Source organism: Triticum dicoccoides, chromosome 4A, assembly GCF_002162155.2.
Source record: "Triticum dicoccoides isolate Atlit2015 ecotype Zavitan chromosome 4A, WEW_v2.0, whole genome shotgun sequence".
NCBI lineage: Eukaryota > Viridiplantae > Streptophyta > Magnoliopsida > Poales > Poaceae > Triticum > Triticum dicoccoides.
The window spans coordinates 455,217,835-455,235,506 of NC_041386.1; the positions used below are offsets into that span (position 1 = coordinate 455,217,835).

General features: G+C 40.5%; 1 pseudogene; it reads right to left on the reverse strand.

Moving 5' to 3' along the window:
* Positions 1 to 524: 524 nt before the first annotated feature.
* On the reverse strand, positions 525 to 16,881 carry LOC119288964 (annotated as a pseudogene).
* Positions 16,882 to 17,672: the final 791 nt, after the last annotated feature.

Here is a 17,672-nt window from a genome sequence, read left to right on the forward strand (position 1 = left end):
TAAGCACTGACGAACTACCCACTGCATTAACAAGTGTGGGGTGTTTGGTTGATCAATACCATCATATCCATAGGATCAAATGTGTTGTATATTTCACAGGGTTGAGAATTCCCTAAGAAAACAAAAACATACGTACTGTACAAGAAATCATGTGGACATATATTGCTTCTCCACAAGGATTTAGATGTCACTATCATCTAAATAATTATCTGCACATGGACCGCTTGGGGGAAATAAATAACAGTAGGGTTGCTCATTGCTAAGCAAGCAAACATACCCAAGCTTGGCGTAGCCCATGAAGTAGAAGAACCTAGAGACTAGAAACTTACAACAGCGGGGAAAAAGACACAACAATAGAATACCTAACCCTATCGAGCAAATAACCAAATCCTTAATGGATTAGCAACGAATAATCTTACTAGTTAAAGGTGCATCATGAAAATTCTTTCTTCCCATGTGTTTATGTGGGGCATGTTCAGAAAAGTTGGGAGAGGGAGACAAAACTCCTGACATACCTTTCTACTCTACTTTAGCACCTTCAAGAGCCTGATTGCACCACTAGCAGCCATTATAAAGCACCTTCTCGGTTGATTATTGCTTGTAAGTGGCGAGATTCTCCGGACTGGACCAAGTTTATCATTTGGAGTTTGAGTAGATCCATTGACTATTGAGTTACTCAGTGATAGACCTGAGCTTGCATAGGCTGGATACACCTTCAAAGGAACCCGATCTTGTAACACTGATCTCCAGTATGGGAAGAAACTTCTCTTTGTATATGTGGGATCCCATCCTCCGCCTGCTTTCTTTCTCACAGCCTGTCACATAGTTCATTAGAGGTACATCATAAAAAATAAATAGAAACATCCATACTTCCAGCCAGCACCTCTCGCTTGAGTACTCCCTCTGTAATACTCCCTCTGTAAACTAATATAAGAGCATTTAGATCACTAAAATAGTGATCTAAACACTCTTATATTAGTTTACGGAGGGAGTATTATGTTGACCAATACACAACATTGGTGTTTCATTAGATATGAATGATGTTACTGCAGTGTAGTAATTAAGTAGCATGCTTAAGCAACATAACAAGCTGTTGAACCAGCACAATGCATGGCACAAACTCGCAACTGAAGCATGCTTTGTTACTGCCTCCAACAATCATATTACACTGCATCTTCTTCTATCAGAATCTTTTCTCACAGGCACCAAATAAATTTCAGATGCAACAGATCTGGAAATAACAATAATGTGCGTGCAAGCCCCCTTGGTGAAGTCCCAATGTTGATGTTACTTGGAACCTACACATTTCAGCTATTTTATTAAGCTAATTAAGACTACTTTTTATTGCATTTACCCCCTATTCTTTGGTAAAAAAACTAATGGGAAACACATTAGGATGCAGAGATGAATAGTTGGAATGTCGTGCCATTGCAATAGGTGATGTGTATTTGGAGCCAACTCAAAGCTAGAATTTAGTTCTATACATGTACTCCTAGTTTCTATACATGTGTGTGAAAACACACTAGGTATTCTAGGCCGGAATTTAGATGTTTTGTAGCTCATTTAATAAGGCAATAGAAGCAGCTTAAACCTGTCCAGGTTCAGTAGCCAAAGTACATTAGAACACGAATGCTTGTACTCTATGAATATGGCTGAATTCGCTACTACAAAGCTGCCCAGCTTTGCAGCACCAAAACCATCACTTTGTGCTCTAGTTAATAACCCATTTGTGTAGGCAAAGCTGCTTGGTACTGCTAAACCAAAATCAGTATTAACGTATAATGGGTTACCTGTGTTTGTTTGGTGTGCTGCCGTGCCGTAAGGGAGAGACTGTCAATTCCAACAGTTGTGACCTGAGCTCAAGATTAGGGAAAGATGAGCACAGTCAGAAATCAAGAAAACGCGGCTAATGAAGATTCTATTATGTATCTGACAGTGTTCATGGGATTTGTCGATTTAGGAAATTTTAACTTCTTTACATATTCTTAAAGAAGTTGATGTAAAGTAAAATAAAAAGAACAAGGAAAGGGATATTCTTATAGCTTTGTTTATTTTTGCTGCCACAGTATCATTCGTTGCTGAACACCATCAGTCTATCCAAAACAAGATCAACCCCAGTTTTGATTATCTTTACCTTCTCCTCTGCAGCATCCAGATTGGCCGATTCCATAACTTCCATGTTTGCATCTGTAAGCCCTATTATACATTTTAAAAAGAAGGGGAGAGATTAAGACTCAGTTTGTTACATGTAAAAATAATCACTTGAGCCCGACACACCTTTGCATGACTCTCCGTTTGACTTTCTGCAGTCATAAGGCTGGCTTCAAGAAGTGGAAGACAAAATAAAATAATCAGCAAAATAACCATTTATTCACATAGTAAATTATTGTGTGAAGCAATACACAGAGTATTACAGGTTTACAGCGTCCATGGGATCTCCAGTGGGGCAAAATCCATACTCCTTGAGGATAGATGAAACGTGTTGAAAGACCTCCACATTGGGCACCTACATGACATACAAGCTGCTGTATAAGGCAATACATCACTAACATAGATCTACTGTATATACAATGTAGCGACTATATAACCAATTGTAAGCAGCGAGATGATGGAAAGAATTGTTTGGAGGAGAAAACTGCAATTGTGCAATATGAGTTGGATGGCAATAAGTGTGCAGAAAGAGATATCGCATTCAATTCACTAGGTTTTATGAACTACATACATAATATACATATTCAGATTCATCTAGATTAATGTATATTATTTAGCTTAAAGCATAATCTGTTTGCTTCCACAAGTTCTGTGTATTTAACTGCTCCCTCGTCCCAAAATTCTTGTCTTAGATTTGTCTAAATATGGATGTATCAAGTCACGTTTTAGTATTAGATACATCCGTATCTAGGCTAATCTAAGACAAGAATTTTGGGACGGAGGGAGTACATGTTATGATCTAGGCGCTTCAAATGTAAGAGTCAAGAACTGCATCGCCCTTCGGTATATTTAACTACACATCACAGTTATTCAAATTCCAACTATTTCAAATCACTTTAATTGTTTTGTTTTGGTTTCCCAAAGAGAAAGGTGTCAATTTCTTCAGGCTATATGATACAAATGAAGTTCAGACAAACTTAAAGAGGTTAGTCATAAATTGCATACACCATAAGAATATGGAATTGTTTGTTGAACTACATTGAACTGTCCTCCGGGGCCACAGACAAGTTACTGTAATGAGCTCCAACTCCCTGTTTCTTGGAGGACCTGGAGTTTGTAGGCTAAATAAAGTACCTTAAGCATAAATTTTCAGTCTAACATGAATAAAGAAGGCTCATGTCAACGACCTTAATATACCCCAGCTCCAGCACCTAGAATTTTTGGAGCTGGGAATCATGCCACACAACTGCCACCATAAGAATATGAAAATGCTCATTTCTACCAATTCATCTGACATGCGTCCAGAAAATAAACAAAGAGAAATAACACAAGCACATGTTCTGTATCCATGCACCATGCAACAACATTAACCAAACACTTGATGTTGATATGGCTGCTAAAATGATACAAGGCAGTGACAAAACCAGAAAATAGACATAAGTGAAGCCAAGAAAATATACTATGCTCATGTCAGATAATATTAATATGGAAATCGAGTGTTTCTGTCACCAATGTTTTCACTATTTATGCATGCATTAAGTATTCATTGTAAGATTCGCACTTCCATGACAAAAATGCATATGGTACTGGAAAAGGAACTAACATGCTCCTCCAATTGTAGTGTATGAATTCAATGCAGAAATCATCAATAATTGTATCTATCATGAACTCGTATAGCAATCTCATTTGCAATATAATAATATCAAGCACTGTCTTAGAAGATAAAGCACAAAAGCTGTTCTTACAGTTTGTTTGTCTGTTTTATGGTGAAGATTAAAGGAAAGAAGTAGCCAAACAGGGGATTTGATGTGGATGAGTATATGGATAACTAATAACAGGCTGGTTTGTTACTAATACTTTTGACATAGAACATTTCATAAAAATAACTATGACAATGGCTTTACTCCTATCAGTTGTTTTCTCTTGTTTCATTATCCCTGCCATCACTTTTCCCGAGTGTTTATAAATAAGAGGGGTTTGAATCTCATTGCATTATATCATAGGCTAAACATTAGAGCAAGACTCAGCTATTCAAGCAACAAACCGATGTGAAGTGGATGGAAACTTTCTGAATCTAAGTAGCATATTGGGTTTGAGATTTTTTTCAATTAACAAGAACATAATTTAGTGATAAAAATATTAGAGAAAATGTTAAATTGATATATAGCATCGAGCAAGAGAAAAGAAATACGCTTCTTGAAAAAATATTCACAAACTAAAGCATTCTCACACATAGTATCAGAATGTGCTTCCACGAAAAGAAAGACTAGGGCATGTATTTTTTTTAAACAACATAACTGACAATAGTAAAAATACAACTATTAAGTAAAAGGCATCTGAGTCACTGCAGCCGCAATATACAAAAATGCTTACCTCAGAATGTGCTTGAATGTATGCAGACAGATTTTCACCGGCATAGGAAATTACATCAACAAGCAGCCATGCGCAATCAGTAAGTGCCTTCCTTTCCTCCAGAAGCTCCGGTGCCATTCCATGTGAACCTTTCTCCCATCTCAAGGAAAATGAAAGCCTCATTATACAGTTACTGATAAGGTCAAACCCATTTTTCTTACTACTATCATTTATCTTGGAAGAACTGCCCCCACGGATCTGCTCTTGTAGCGACCAGACCTCAAACAGTCTAATCTCTGTGCTCCGGTGTCATTCCTGGATCAGTAATGCTGACACCACACAGTACTCGGAGGATTTATAGCAGAGTAGCAATCACACACTTATTACATCGAGTGTCTCAAAAGAGAACTTATTACAATAAATATGGCTTAAGGCCATCTAATAACGATAACAGCGGAAGGCTTGGAAGATAAGTGAGTCCATCAACTCCAACGGCATCACTGAGTATAGAACCACGACCTAAAAACTCCTTAATCGTCATCTAAAAAGTCTGCAACATTAACGTTGCAGCCCGAGAACGGGTCAGCACATGGAATATGCTGGCAAGGTAACACATAGAGAGTAATGGAATGAAACAACTATACTATATGCATATTTGGCTGGTGGAAAGCTCTATGGTTACAGTTTTTGCGTAAAGCCAATTTTTCCCTACTTCAAAGGAATAAACTTAATTACTATCATGGTGGTTGTTAAACATTGAGAATGGTTGACAGCATTCTCAATCCCAATTAAGCATCATCATTTAACAAACCCAACAAAATTAACTTTAGAGTAACATGTTGAGATTCACATGATAATCCAGGTACTAGATACTCAAGATGTCCATAACCGGGGACACGGCTAACCATGATTAGTTTATTACACTTTGCAGAGGTTTGCGCACTTTTCCCCACAAGACTCGATCGCCTCCGTTGGATTTCTCGCACTACACGGTGTTTGAGAAACGGATGACCGAGACATAGTCTTTCAGAAGCGCTAGCACCTTACGATGGATAGATCGGTACACCTACTTTCCCCTACATCTGCTAGTCTACCCTGTAAGAGTTCGCACGACTTAATCAACTATGCCAGAGCCCATAATGGCTTGTGGCTGCACACGGAAGTTTTTAGTATGAATAATCTCATGATCCCTTTGAGTCTGGGTGGCGGTCCAAAAGAAAAACAGGCAAGTCCTGGAATACCCAGGTGCCTCAATCCACCCAGATGTGTGTTTAGGTTGCCACCTTAGATAAACCATTAATTAACAATCTCACGTCTATCATGGATATCACTCACCCAATCCACGTCTACTAGCATAGCATGGCATAGTAAGCAAACGTAGAAATAACTCCCAAAGGTTTGATAATAAACAGGTAATGGGTACTACCTCATCTACTTCCCATCCCACAATTTAATTAGATCCTAATCATGCAATGTGTGAGGCTTGATCTAATGCAATAAAAGTGGGTTGTAGAAAAGGTATGATCAAAGTGTTACTTGCCTTTTTGATGATCCGCGAAACCTAACGATTCGAAGTAACAGGCGGCGCACTCCGGGTACTCTATCGCAGACAAACAAACAAGCATACAATAAGTACTCATCTAATGCACAGGTAAAACTCAAATAGAAGATCTAACCAGAAGTTCAACTTAAGAATCCTGGTTTGCAAAAAGAATCAAATCGAACGAAGCAAAAGAAATCAAACGGCGAAAGAAATCAACTTCGTTCTAGTAATCTGGATCTAAGTCAAATTTTACAGTAGCAAAAACTTGTTTAAGTTGATTATTCGGAAAGAGGGTTTCGAGACGAAACTCCGGGCGCTTGAATCGCCTGATTTCGATAAACGAGCGAAAAGTTATACTAAAACGAAAATCGGATCAGAAATCGCGATCAGAAAATAACCGCGGAAAATCCGACGAAAAAGAAAAACGACGAACAGATTAATCATTAATTAACCTAATCCAAAAATAATTAAAATAATAAAATAATATTAAAATAATAAAAAAATCGAAAATAAAACCGACGAAATATATATATATATATTTCAAAAAAAATCGGCACGGAAGTCGAGGCGGCGGCGAATCTCGGGCGGCGTGCAACTCCGGCGAGTCGGCGGCGGGTCCGGCGGCGGGCTAGGGTTTCGGGCGTGGGCGCGGTTATGGGCTGGGGCGCCGGGTGCCTCGCTATTTAAAGGCGCCCCCGGGCGGAGTCCCGCTCGGGTACGGCCCATAGTCGGTTTCGTTTTTTTTATAATTATGCTCGGAAGAAAAATAAAAAGAAATACTAAACGGACTTCAAAAATCATGAAATAAATTTTCCCTGGTTTTTAAAATCAAGCCCGATAAAGTGAACATTTATTTGGGCCCAAAATACAACTTTGAAAAACGCGTATTTTTCCTAAATTCAATTAAAAATACCGAAAAACTCCGAAATAAATCTTATTTGATTTTTTATTAAATCCTCAATATTTCTATATTTTGAGAAAGTCATTTTATTCCCTCTCTCATATTTTTGTAATAGAAATAATTGATGATAAAATAAATAAAATCAAATGATCCTGGTTACAAAATTTGAGAAAACTCAAATATGTAAATAACGAAATCCCCAACTCTCTCCGTGGGTCCTTGAGTTGCTTAGGATTTTCTAGGATCAAAACCAAAAGCAAAATAAAATATGATATGCACGATGATCTAATGTATAACATTCCAAATTAAAAATTTGGGATGTTACAAACATACCCCCCTTAAGATGAATCTCGCCCTCGAGATTCGGGTTGGCTAGAAAATAGGTGAGGTGGTCCTTGAGCAAATCTTCCTCTCGCTCCCAGGTGGCTTCGTCCTCCGTGTGGTGGCTGCACTAAACTTTGCAAAACTTGATAACCTTGCTGCGAGTGACTCGGTTGGCAAACTCGAGAATCTTGACTGGTTTCTCCTCATAGGTCAAATTGTTATCCAACTGAATTGCTTCCAATGGCACTGTGTCTCTCAAAGGTATGTCAGCCATCTCCGCGTGACACTTCTTCAACTGAGAAACGTGGAACACATCATGAACTCCTGTCAATCCTTCTGGCAATTCCAACTTGTAGGCTACTTCTCCCATACGCTCCAAAACTCGATATGGCCCTACAAATCGTGGCGCTAACTTCCCCTTAACTCCAAAGCGCTTAATCCCTCGAAGTGGGGATACTCGAAGATAAGCTCTGTCTCCGACTTCGTAAACTGTCTCCTTGCGTTTAGAATCTGCGTAGCTCTTCTGCCTGGACTGGGCTACCTTGAGCCTATCGCGAATCAACTTCACCTTATGTTCAAACTCTTTAATCAGATCTGGTCCAAACAACTGGCGGTCTCCAACTTCGTCCCATGACAACGGTGTCCTGCACCTCCTTCCGTACAAAGCTTCGAAAGGGGCCATCTTCAAACTGGTCTGATAGCTATTATTGTAAGTGAACTCTGCATATGTCAAATTATCATCCCAACTAGATCCATAATCTAGCGCACAAGCTCTCAGCATATCCTCCAAAATCTGATTGACTCTCTTGGTCTGTCCATCTGTCTGCGGATGAAAAGCTATACTAAATTCTAGCCTAGTACCCAAAGTCTCATGCAACTGCTTCCAGAACTTTGAGGTAAACTGGGTTCCTCTATCTGATACGATGCTCCTCAGAACTCCATGCAGACATACGATTCTTGTCATGTATATCTTTGCCAACTTAGCACTGGTGTAAGTGGTCTTTACTGGGATGAAATGAGCTACCTTCGTCAATCGATCAACTACAACCCAAATCGAGTCATAGCTTGAACGAGTCCTTGGTAATCCCGTGATAAAATCCATGCCTAGCTTATCCCACTTCCATTCGGGTATCGGCAATGGTTGCAACAATCCTGCTGGCTTCTGATGCTCTGCCTTTACTCTCTGACATACGTCACAAACTGCTACATACTCCGCAATATCCTTCTTCATTCCGGTCCACCAGAAAATATCCTTCAAATCCAAATACATCTTGGTATTTCCTGGGTGAATCGAATACGGTGAATCATCTGCCTCTTGCAGAATCAACTTTCTGATCTCCGGGTCATTGGGTACATAAACACGGTCTTCAAACCATAGGGTGTCGTGCTCATCCTCACGAAATCCTTTAGCTTTTCCTTGGCTCATTTTCTCTTTTATAGAAGCAATCTCCTTGTCAGATTTCTGAGCCTCTCTGATTTTATCCATCAATGTTGACTGAATCTCCAATGCTGCCACATAGCCTCTCGGAACTATCTCCAAACATAGCTCACGAAGATCCTCGACTAACTCCTTTGGTATTTCTCCCGTCATTAGTGTATTGACATGACTCTTACGGCTCAATGCGTCAGCTACTACATTAGCTTTTCTGGGATGGTAATGCAATCTCATATCATAATCCTTGATGAGCTCCAAGCATCTCCTTTGTCTGAGGTTCAACTCCTTCTGCGTGAAAATGTACTTCAAACTCTTGTGATCCGTGTACACCTCACAATGATTTCCAATGTGGAAATGTCTCCACGTCTTCAATGCATGCACTACGGCTGCTAACTCCAAATCATGTGTGGCATAATTCAATTTGTGAGGCTTCAGTTGTCGTGAAGCATACGAAACAACTCTTCCCTCCTGCATAAGCACTGCTCCAAGTCCTCGATGTGAAGCGTCGCAATACCCCTCATAATCCTTGGTTTGATCTGGCAAAATCAACACTGGTGAGGTAACCAAACGTTTCTTCAATTCCTGGAAACTAGCCTCACACTCCTCAGTCCATTTGAACTTAGTATCCTTCTTCAGCAACTCCGTCATAGGCTTCGCAATCTTTGAGAAGTTCTCAATAAACCTCCGGTAGTATCCTGCGAGTCCCAGAAAACTCCGGATCTCTCCAACTGTTGTTGGTGCTTCCCAATTGGTCACAGTGATAACCTTGGTGGGGTCAACTGCTATTCCTTCTCCGGATATAACATGTCCGAGGAATCCAACTTCCTTCAACCAAAACTCACATTTGCTGAACTTGGCATATAACTGATGTTCTCTGAGCTTCTCAAGTACCAATCGCAAATGTTCTTTATGCTCCTCTTCATTCTTTGAGAATACCAGAATATCATCGATGAAAAACACGACGAGATTATCCAAAAACTCCATAAACACTTTGTTCATCATGTTCATAAAATAGGCAGGTGCGTTAGTCAGTCCAAATGACATAACGGTATACTCATACAGTCCATATCTTGTGGCGAATGCTGTCTTAGGTATGTCCTGCTCTCAAATCTTCAACTGACGGTACCCTGATCGCAAATCGATCTTGGAAAACACTTTAGCCCCTTGCAATCGATCAAACTGATCATTGATCATTGGTAGCGGGTACTTGTTTTTGATTGTTACTTCGCTCAATCCTCGATAATCAACAACCATTCTTAACGATCCATCCTTATTCTCCACTAGAAGTACTGGTGATCCCAGAGGCGAAGAACTTGGGCGAATGTAACCTTTATCTAGTAACTCCTTAATCTGCTTCTTAATTCCCACCAAATCTTTTGCGGGCATCCTATATGGTCGCTTCGATATTGGCCCAGTGCCGGGCAAAAGCTCAATCAAAAACTCAATGTCTCTATCCGGTGGCATGCCTGGCAACTCTTCGGGAAATACATTAGGAAAATCCTTTACCACTGGTACTTCCTCTTGCACAACTCCTGATAAGGAATTTACTTGTGTCCTGTTTGGTGCATGTCGGGATACATACTTGATCCTTCTTCCTTCTGGCGTTGTGAGCAAAATTGTCTTACTGGCGCAATCAATGTTTCCTTCATACATCGACAGCCAATCCATACCGAGAATTACATCCAAACCTTGGGATTCCAGAATAATTAAATCCGTTGGGAAAACATGCCTTCCTATACTTAATGGCACTTGAAAACATCCTTGTCCGGCCATGTACTCTGCTCCTGGAGAGCTTACTAGCATAGGTGTTTTAAGAACCCTAGTGGGCAGGCTATACTTTTCCACAAATCCCCTTGATATGTATGAATGCGATGCACTAGTATCAAAAAGAACGAGTGCAGTAAATGACTTAACCAAAAACTTACCTATTACTGCATCGGGCTGAGCTTCAACCTCCTCCACATTAACGTGGTTCACTTGTCCCCTGTTGAAAGGGTTCGGCTTCTTTCCAGAGCTTCCATTGCCGTTTTGGCCTTCAGGACATTCGTTGGCATAATGTCCGGTCTTGGAACACTTGAAACAGGTGACTTGATTCAGATCTCTCTTGGCTGGGGTTGATGGGGTGTTGCGGTTCTGTCCATTGCTTCCTCCATTCCCATTACCATTCTTGGTGCCATTGTGATTGTGCGAGCTACCTACTCCATGGGTATGCTAAAAATGTCCTCCCGGTCTAGGGGTAAAACGTGGCTTCTGCTGAGCTCCTGAATTATACTTTCCTTGTCCATACTTCCTCTTGCGGTTCTCAATTTTCTGCTGCTTCCCTTCAATCATAAGAGCACGATCTACCAACTCCTGGTAGTTGTTGAAGGTGGCTACCATCAACTGCATACTCAACTCATCATTCAGTCCTCCCAGGAATTTCTCCTGCTTAACTGCATCTGTAGCAACGTCATCTGGGGCATAACGTGCTAGCTTACTAAACTCCTCCACATACTGGCCAACTGTCCGTCCTCCTTGGCGCAAGTTACGAAACTCACGCTTCTTCATGGCCATTGCTCCTGCTGAAACATGGGCAGTACGAAAAGCCTGCTGAAACTGGTCCCATGTGACAGTGTCGACTGGGAAGGTGGCTGTGAAATTCTCCCACCATGATGCTGCAGGTCCTTCTAACTGATGTGCGGCAAACTTCACCTTCTCCGCATCTGTGCATCCTGCTGTGGTCAACTCCCTAGCTGTCTTGCGGAGCCAATCATCTGCTACTATCGGCTCGGTGCTACTGGAAAACACCGGCGGATTCAGCCTAAGAAAACGGGCTAAGTGGTCACAGGTGGTGGTGGTGGTGGTGGGTTGTTGTTGTTGTTCCCCTGATTCTGATTCTGAACTAGCAACTGCATCAAGGTGTTCTGCTGCTGGATCAACTGGGTGAGCTCCGGCGGAAAGGCAAATCCGGGGTCACGTCTCGGAGGCATCTAAGGGTTTAGAAAAGATGAGATATAAGAATAGAGGGGGTCTAAAGAGAAAACACTACCCATATGCACATGAGGCAAAAGCAAACAATTCACTTCATTCAATCAAACAAAGGCATACAATCGATCTAGCTATCGCAAAAGTGCTCGGACTACTAAATTTACATGGTGGACTACTACTACTGGTGAGGTGGTCTACTAGAAATATTCTACGGTTGTAGACTCCATGATATCGGCTCCAGCTTCATCAACATAGTCATCATCGCTACTATCTGCTTCCGAGTCGGTGCCGTCGATGATGATGTAGTCTTTCGGGCTAATCTCCTTGGGTTCTTCGTCTTCATCTACTGGTGTCGGGCCTCCCATAAATATTCCAATCTTCTTGATCAGGTCGTCATTCTTCTCCACCAATACTTCAATTTCTTCTTCATAATCTTCACGTGTAGCCTTGAGTTCTTCCTCCAGTTCCTTGATTCTAGTCTTAGCCTTCTTCAGATCTATCATGTCGGCGCACATCTGATTCTCCTGTCGTCGAATGTGCTGGTTTAATTCCTGGATAAAAGCTGCAATTGATCTATCTTTCCTGGTGCTGATCATCTCCCAGTGTTCATCTCGGCGCCCACAAATCTGGTAGATAGTATCCTTGAGATCCTTGCGGTAGACTTCCCCAATGCGTCCCATGGCGATGTGAGCTGCCATACTCTTTCCTAGACTCCAAGTTGGTGCATCAAAAGAAAACTCTATGGGCTCAGTGACTGGCATGAACGTCCTTCCTGGAACTTGAACTTGAATCATCCAGCGCTCTTCTTCAGGTAAAGTGGCGTTGTAGGTTCCCCTGAAGCTTGGTACTCCCATGTTCAGGTATCTAGTGACTTCCTTCAAGTGGCGTCCAAAGGGTGTATCTTCATCTGGTTGTGTGAACTTATTCCTTGCATCCGCCATCCGAAAGAGTAGAAAAGATGAGAAGTCAGAAGAGAAGAGAGTGAGTAGTGATCTAGGTCTTTTAGCTTAGTGGTCGTGTCCTACAGTCAGCGTGTGCTCTGATACCATCTCTGTAGCGACCAGACCTCAAACAGTCTGATCTCTGTGCTCCGGTGTCATCCCTGGATCAGTAATGCTGACACCACACAGTACTCGGAGGATTTATAGCATAGTAGCAATCACACACTTATTACATCGAGTGTCTCAAAAGAGAACTTATTACAATAAATATGGCTTAAGGCCATCTAATAACGATAACAGCGGAAGGCTTGGAAGATAAGTGAGTCCATCAACTCCAACGGCATCACTGAGTATAGAACCACGACCTAAAAACTCCTTAATCGTCGGCTGAAAAGTCTGCAACATTAACGTTGCAGCCCGAGAACGGGTCAGCACATGGAATATGCTGGCAAGGTAACACATAGAGAGTAATGGAATAAAACAACTATACTATATGCATATTTGGCTGGTGGAATGCTCTATGGTTACAGTTTTTGTGTAAAGCCAATTTTTCCCTACTTCAAAGGAATAAATTTAATTACTATCATGGTGGTTGTTAAACATTCAGAATGGTTGACAGCATTCTCAATCCCAATTAAGCATCATCATTTAACAAACCCAACAAAATTAACTTTAGAGTAACATGTTGAGATTCACATGATAATCCAGGTACTAGATACTCAAGATGTCCATAACCGGGGACTCGACTAACCATGATTAGTTTATTACACTTTGCAGAGGTTTGCGCACGTTTCCCCACAAGACTCGATCGCCTCCGTTGGATTTCTCGTACTACACGGTGTTTGAGAAACGGATGACCGAGACACAGTCTTTCAGAAGCGCTAGCACCTTACGATGGATAGACCGGTACACCTACTTTCCCCTACATCTGCTAGTCTACCCTGTAAGAGTTCGCACGACTTAATCAACTATGCCAGAGCCCATAATGTCTTGTGGCTGCACACGGAAGTTTCTAGTATGAATAATCTCATGATCCCTTTAAGACTGGATGGCGGTCCAAAAGAAAAACAGGCAAGTCCTGAAATACCCAGGTGCCTCAATCCACCTAGATGTGTGTTTAGGTTGCCACCTTAGATAAACCATTAATTAACAATCTCACATCTGTCATGGATATCACTCACCCAATCCACGTCTACTAGCATAGCATGGCATAATAAGCAAACGTAGAAATAACTCCCAAAGGTTTGATAATAAACAGGTAATAGGTACTACCTCATTTACTTCCCATCCCACAATTTAATTAGATCCTAATCATGCAATGTGTGAGGATTGATCTAATGCAATAAAAGTGGGTTGTAGAAAAGGTATGATCAAAGTGTTACTTGCCTTGCTGATGATCTGCGAAACCTAACGATTCGAAGTAACAGGCGGCGCACTCCGGGTACTCTATCGCAGACAAACAAACAAGCATACAATAAGTACTCATCTAATGCACAGGTAAAACTCAAATAGAAGATCTAACCAGAAGTTCAACTTAAGAACCCTGGTTTGCAAAAAGAATCAAATCGAACGAAGCAAAAGAAATCAAACGGCGAAAGAAATCAACTTCGTTCTAATAATCTGGATCTAAGTCAAATTTTACAGTAGCAAAAACTTGTTTAAGTTGATTATTCGGAAAGAGGGTTTCGAGACGAAACTCCACGCGCTTGAATCGCCTGATTCCGATAAACGAGCGAAAAGTTACTAAAACGAAAATCGGATCAGAAATCGCGATCAGAAAATAACCGCGGAAAATCCGACGAAAAAGAAAAACGACGAACAGATTAATCGTTAATTAACCTAATCCGAAAATGATTAAAATAATAAAATAATATTAAAATAATAAAAAAATCGAAAATAAAACCGACGAAAAATATATATATATATATATATTTTATTTTTATTTTTTAAAAAAATCGGCATGGAAGTCGAGGCGGCGACGAACCTCGGGCGGCGTGCAACTCCGGCGAGTCGGCGGCGGGTCCGGCGGCGGCGGCGGCGGGCTAGGGTTTCGGGCGCGGGCGCGGTTATGGGCTGGGGCGCCGGGTGCCTCGCTATTTAAAGGCTCCCCCGGGCGGAGGCCCGCTCGGGTACGGCCCATAGTCGGTTTCGTTTTTTTTAATAATTACGCTCGGAAGAAAAATAAAAAGAAATACTAAACGGACTCCAAAAATCATGAAATAAGTTTTCCCGGGTTTCTAAAATCAAGACCGATAAATTAAACATTTATTTGGGCCCAAAATACAACTTTGAAAAACGCGTATTTTTCCTAAATTCAATTAAAAATACCGAAAAACTCCGAAATAAATCTTATTTGATTTTTTTATTAAATCCTCAATATTTCTATATTTTGAGAAAGTCATTTTATTCCCTCTCTTATATTTTTGTAATAGAAATAGTTGATGATAAAATAAATAAAATCTAATGATCCTGTTTACAAAATTTGAGAAAACTTAAATATGTAAATAATGAAATCCCCAACTCTCTCTGTGAGTTCTTGAGTTGCTTAGGATTTTCTAGGATCAAAACCAAAAGCAAAATAAAATATGATATGCATGATGATCTAATGTATAACATTCCAAATTGAAAATTTGGGATGTTACAGCTCTTGAGCAGCCAGTAGTAGAACAGCAGACTGGATGATTTTTCCATCCTCAATGTAATTGCAGAGCTCTTGAAGTACATTATTTGTTTTCTCTACAAGTAGTCTAGTTGTGTCCAAGAAGATCTTCTGTAAAACAACAAGGAACAAAAACCTAAGTCCATTTAGCATTCATATGAAGCAAGTAATGTTGAATAATCATTCTATATATCACTGTTTTTCCTCCTATCAAAGTAATTACTAGCAACAGTTTTTGTATATTTTATTGATGAAAATTTATCTTTTACTATAAGAACATACACTGCACATGAAGTAAGAGAAAAAGGATTAACAAATGAAAACTTTACTTTCTTTGACAAGTTGAGATGAAAGAGTGCCCGGTACTTTGTATCACTAATTTCATTATAACCTATCAGGGGTCTATGGTATGACCATAGTTACTCTTTACGTCATGCTGCAAAAGTAGTAATTCGTATTGGGAGGGAAGTGAAACAGACCATTTCAGGTAGACACAGTAGATGAATAAGCTTGTAGACATAATCCAGATGATTCTGGCTGCGAGAAAGATTGTACTCCAGATTGTCCTCTAGATACTTATGCAGACAAGTATTCTCAACTGCGACATGGAGCGGGAGTAGATTCTCAATGACATCATTGCCAACTGTGCGCACATTGGCTGATGCACCATGGCGTAAAAGCAGCTTGATCATGTCAACAGAGAACCTTTCAGCAGCTTCATGGAGCACGAAGTATCCATATTTGTTTATGCAGTTGGGATTGGCGTGCATCCCATAGAGCTCAGGTGCCATGCCCTCCAATACGACTTTTGCACATCGCAGGGCATTGAAACTGACAATGAAGGTTAAGGTTTCTGCGCTGATGGTAAGATAAGATGACATGCCCTGGCCTTCACAGTTCTCAAAAAATCAGAGGAAGCACCGGACACTATCCTTTACAAGGATGTGCTCCAATTTGGCATATATGTCCAAGAAGGCATCACCCACCCACTAGATGAGTCCGTCACAATTGAAAAAGGTGAAAGGCGTCAGTTATCCAACTAAAAACACCACAAAATAAACTGTCTTTTGGTCTATGGAGGTGCTGACAACAATTGAAACAACAAAACCTTGTAACGCAAGCAAGTTGGTGTACGCTGAAGATAAAACCAAACATGAGGCACCAACAAGGAGAGAAGGAAAAGTAAGGGGATCTAAAGCTAGCATGGTTCGGGCATGCGAATCCACATGTTCCTATCCAAGGTTCATATATGACAACAGCAAACATATTGTTTCAGTAGACTTAAGTACCCTATAATATTACAGGGTTAAACAAAACAACTAATGTAATGGAATGAGTCATCAATCAAATTATGTAAATGAAGGTAACACAAACCTTGGGAGCAGGGTCTGGGATGATTATGTCATTTGCCATGGACTTGGCGATCTTAATATCCCTTTCTAGCATAAGCTGAAAGAGAGAATGTCAGGAGTCAGCACTGGAAAAGAAAAAATAAGGCGAGAGGAATATCACACAGATGGATAGTTATCATACCTCCTCAACCTTTTCCAAATCAAAATCCTCAGTGATTTCAAAACAAGGGACAGGGGGCTTCGGATAATCATTTCTTACTGTATCATTTCTTACTGTAATTGCTTTATCCTTACCATTAACGTTATATTTGCTCAGGGCAAGTAACTCGCTTTTCGGCGGTGCATCAAATTTCAATTCCATCATTTTTTTGTTTTCCTAAAACAAGGAAGTTTAATATCGAATTATGTTCCAAACAAGATTACTATACGGGGGCCACTAAAATAAATCCAGGATGACCCTGAGATAAAATGAGTCCTATCTAAAATGGGTCGTGGATCACTGAAACATGAACATATGCAGCAAATAGAAAAAGATGTATTAACTCCGTGAATCCTGAAATGCAACAACGCTAAATGTGAAATGAAGGGACGCACAAGTTTCTGAAATACAAGTTGGGCCGGGTGCTAGAAACTCTGGTGAATAGACATTACGGAAATCCAGAAACCAAAAGCTAAATTTGATGTTTCAGTTCAACAAGTATAAACGATAGTCATCACTGGTTAATGACTCCCATGAATAACTGAATTGCCCTTGCTTGATGCCACCTGAAGCACAACGAGACGTCTTCACTTGCAAGTAAACAAAAAACAGTAGTCGCATTTTGAGTGTCATATTTACTTCATATAAAAATACGTGATGAATCAGTGTTCTTGTATACAACTCGCAGAGTACATACCCACAGATTAAGTTTTCAGTCCAATGTTCAGAGTAGAGAACCGTCGGAGAAAGTTTATACTCAGATTGGAAACTAGATCAATCAAGAAGGACGCGACAGTGATAAAAATTCATCTAGGGCTTTAGAATCAGCTTTAGTCAACCGTAAACGT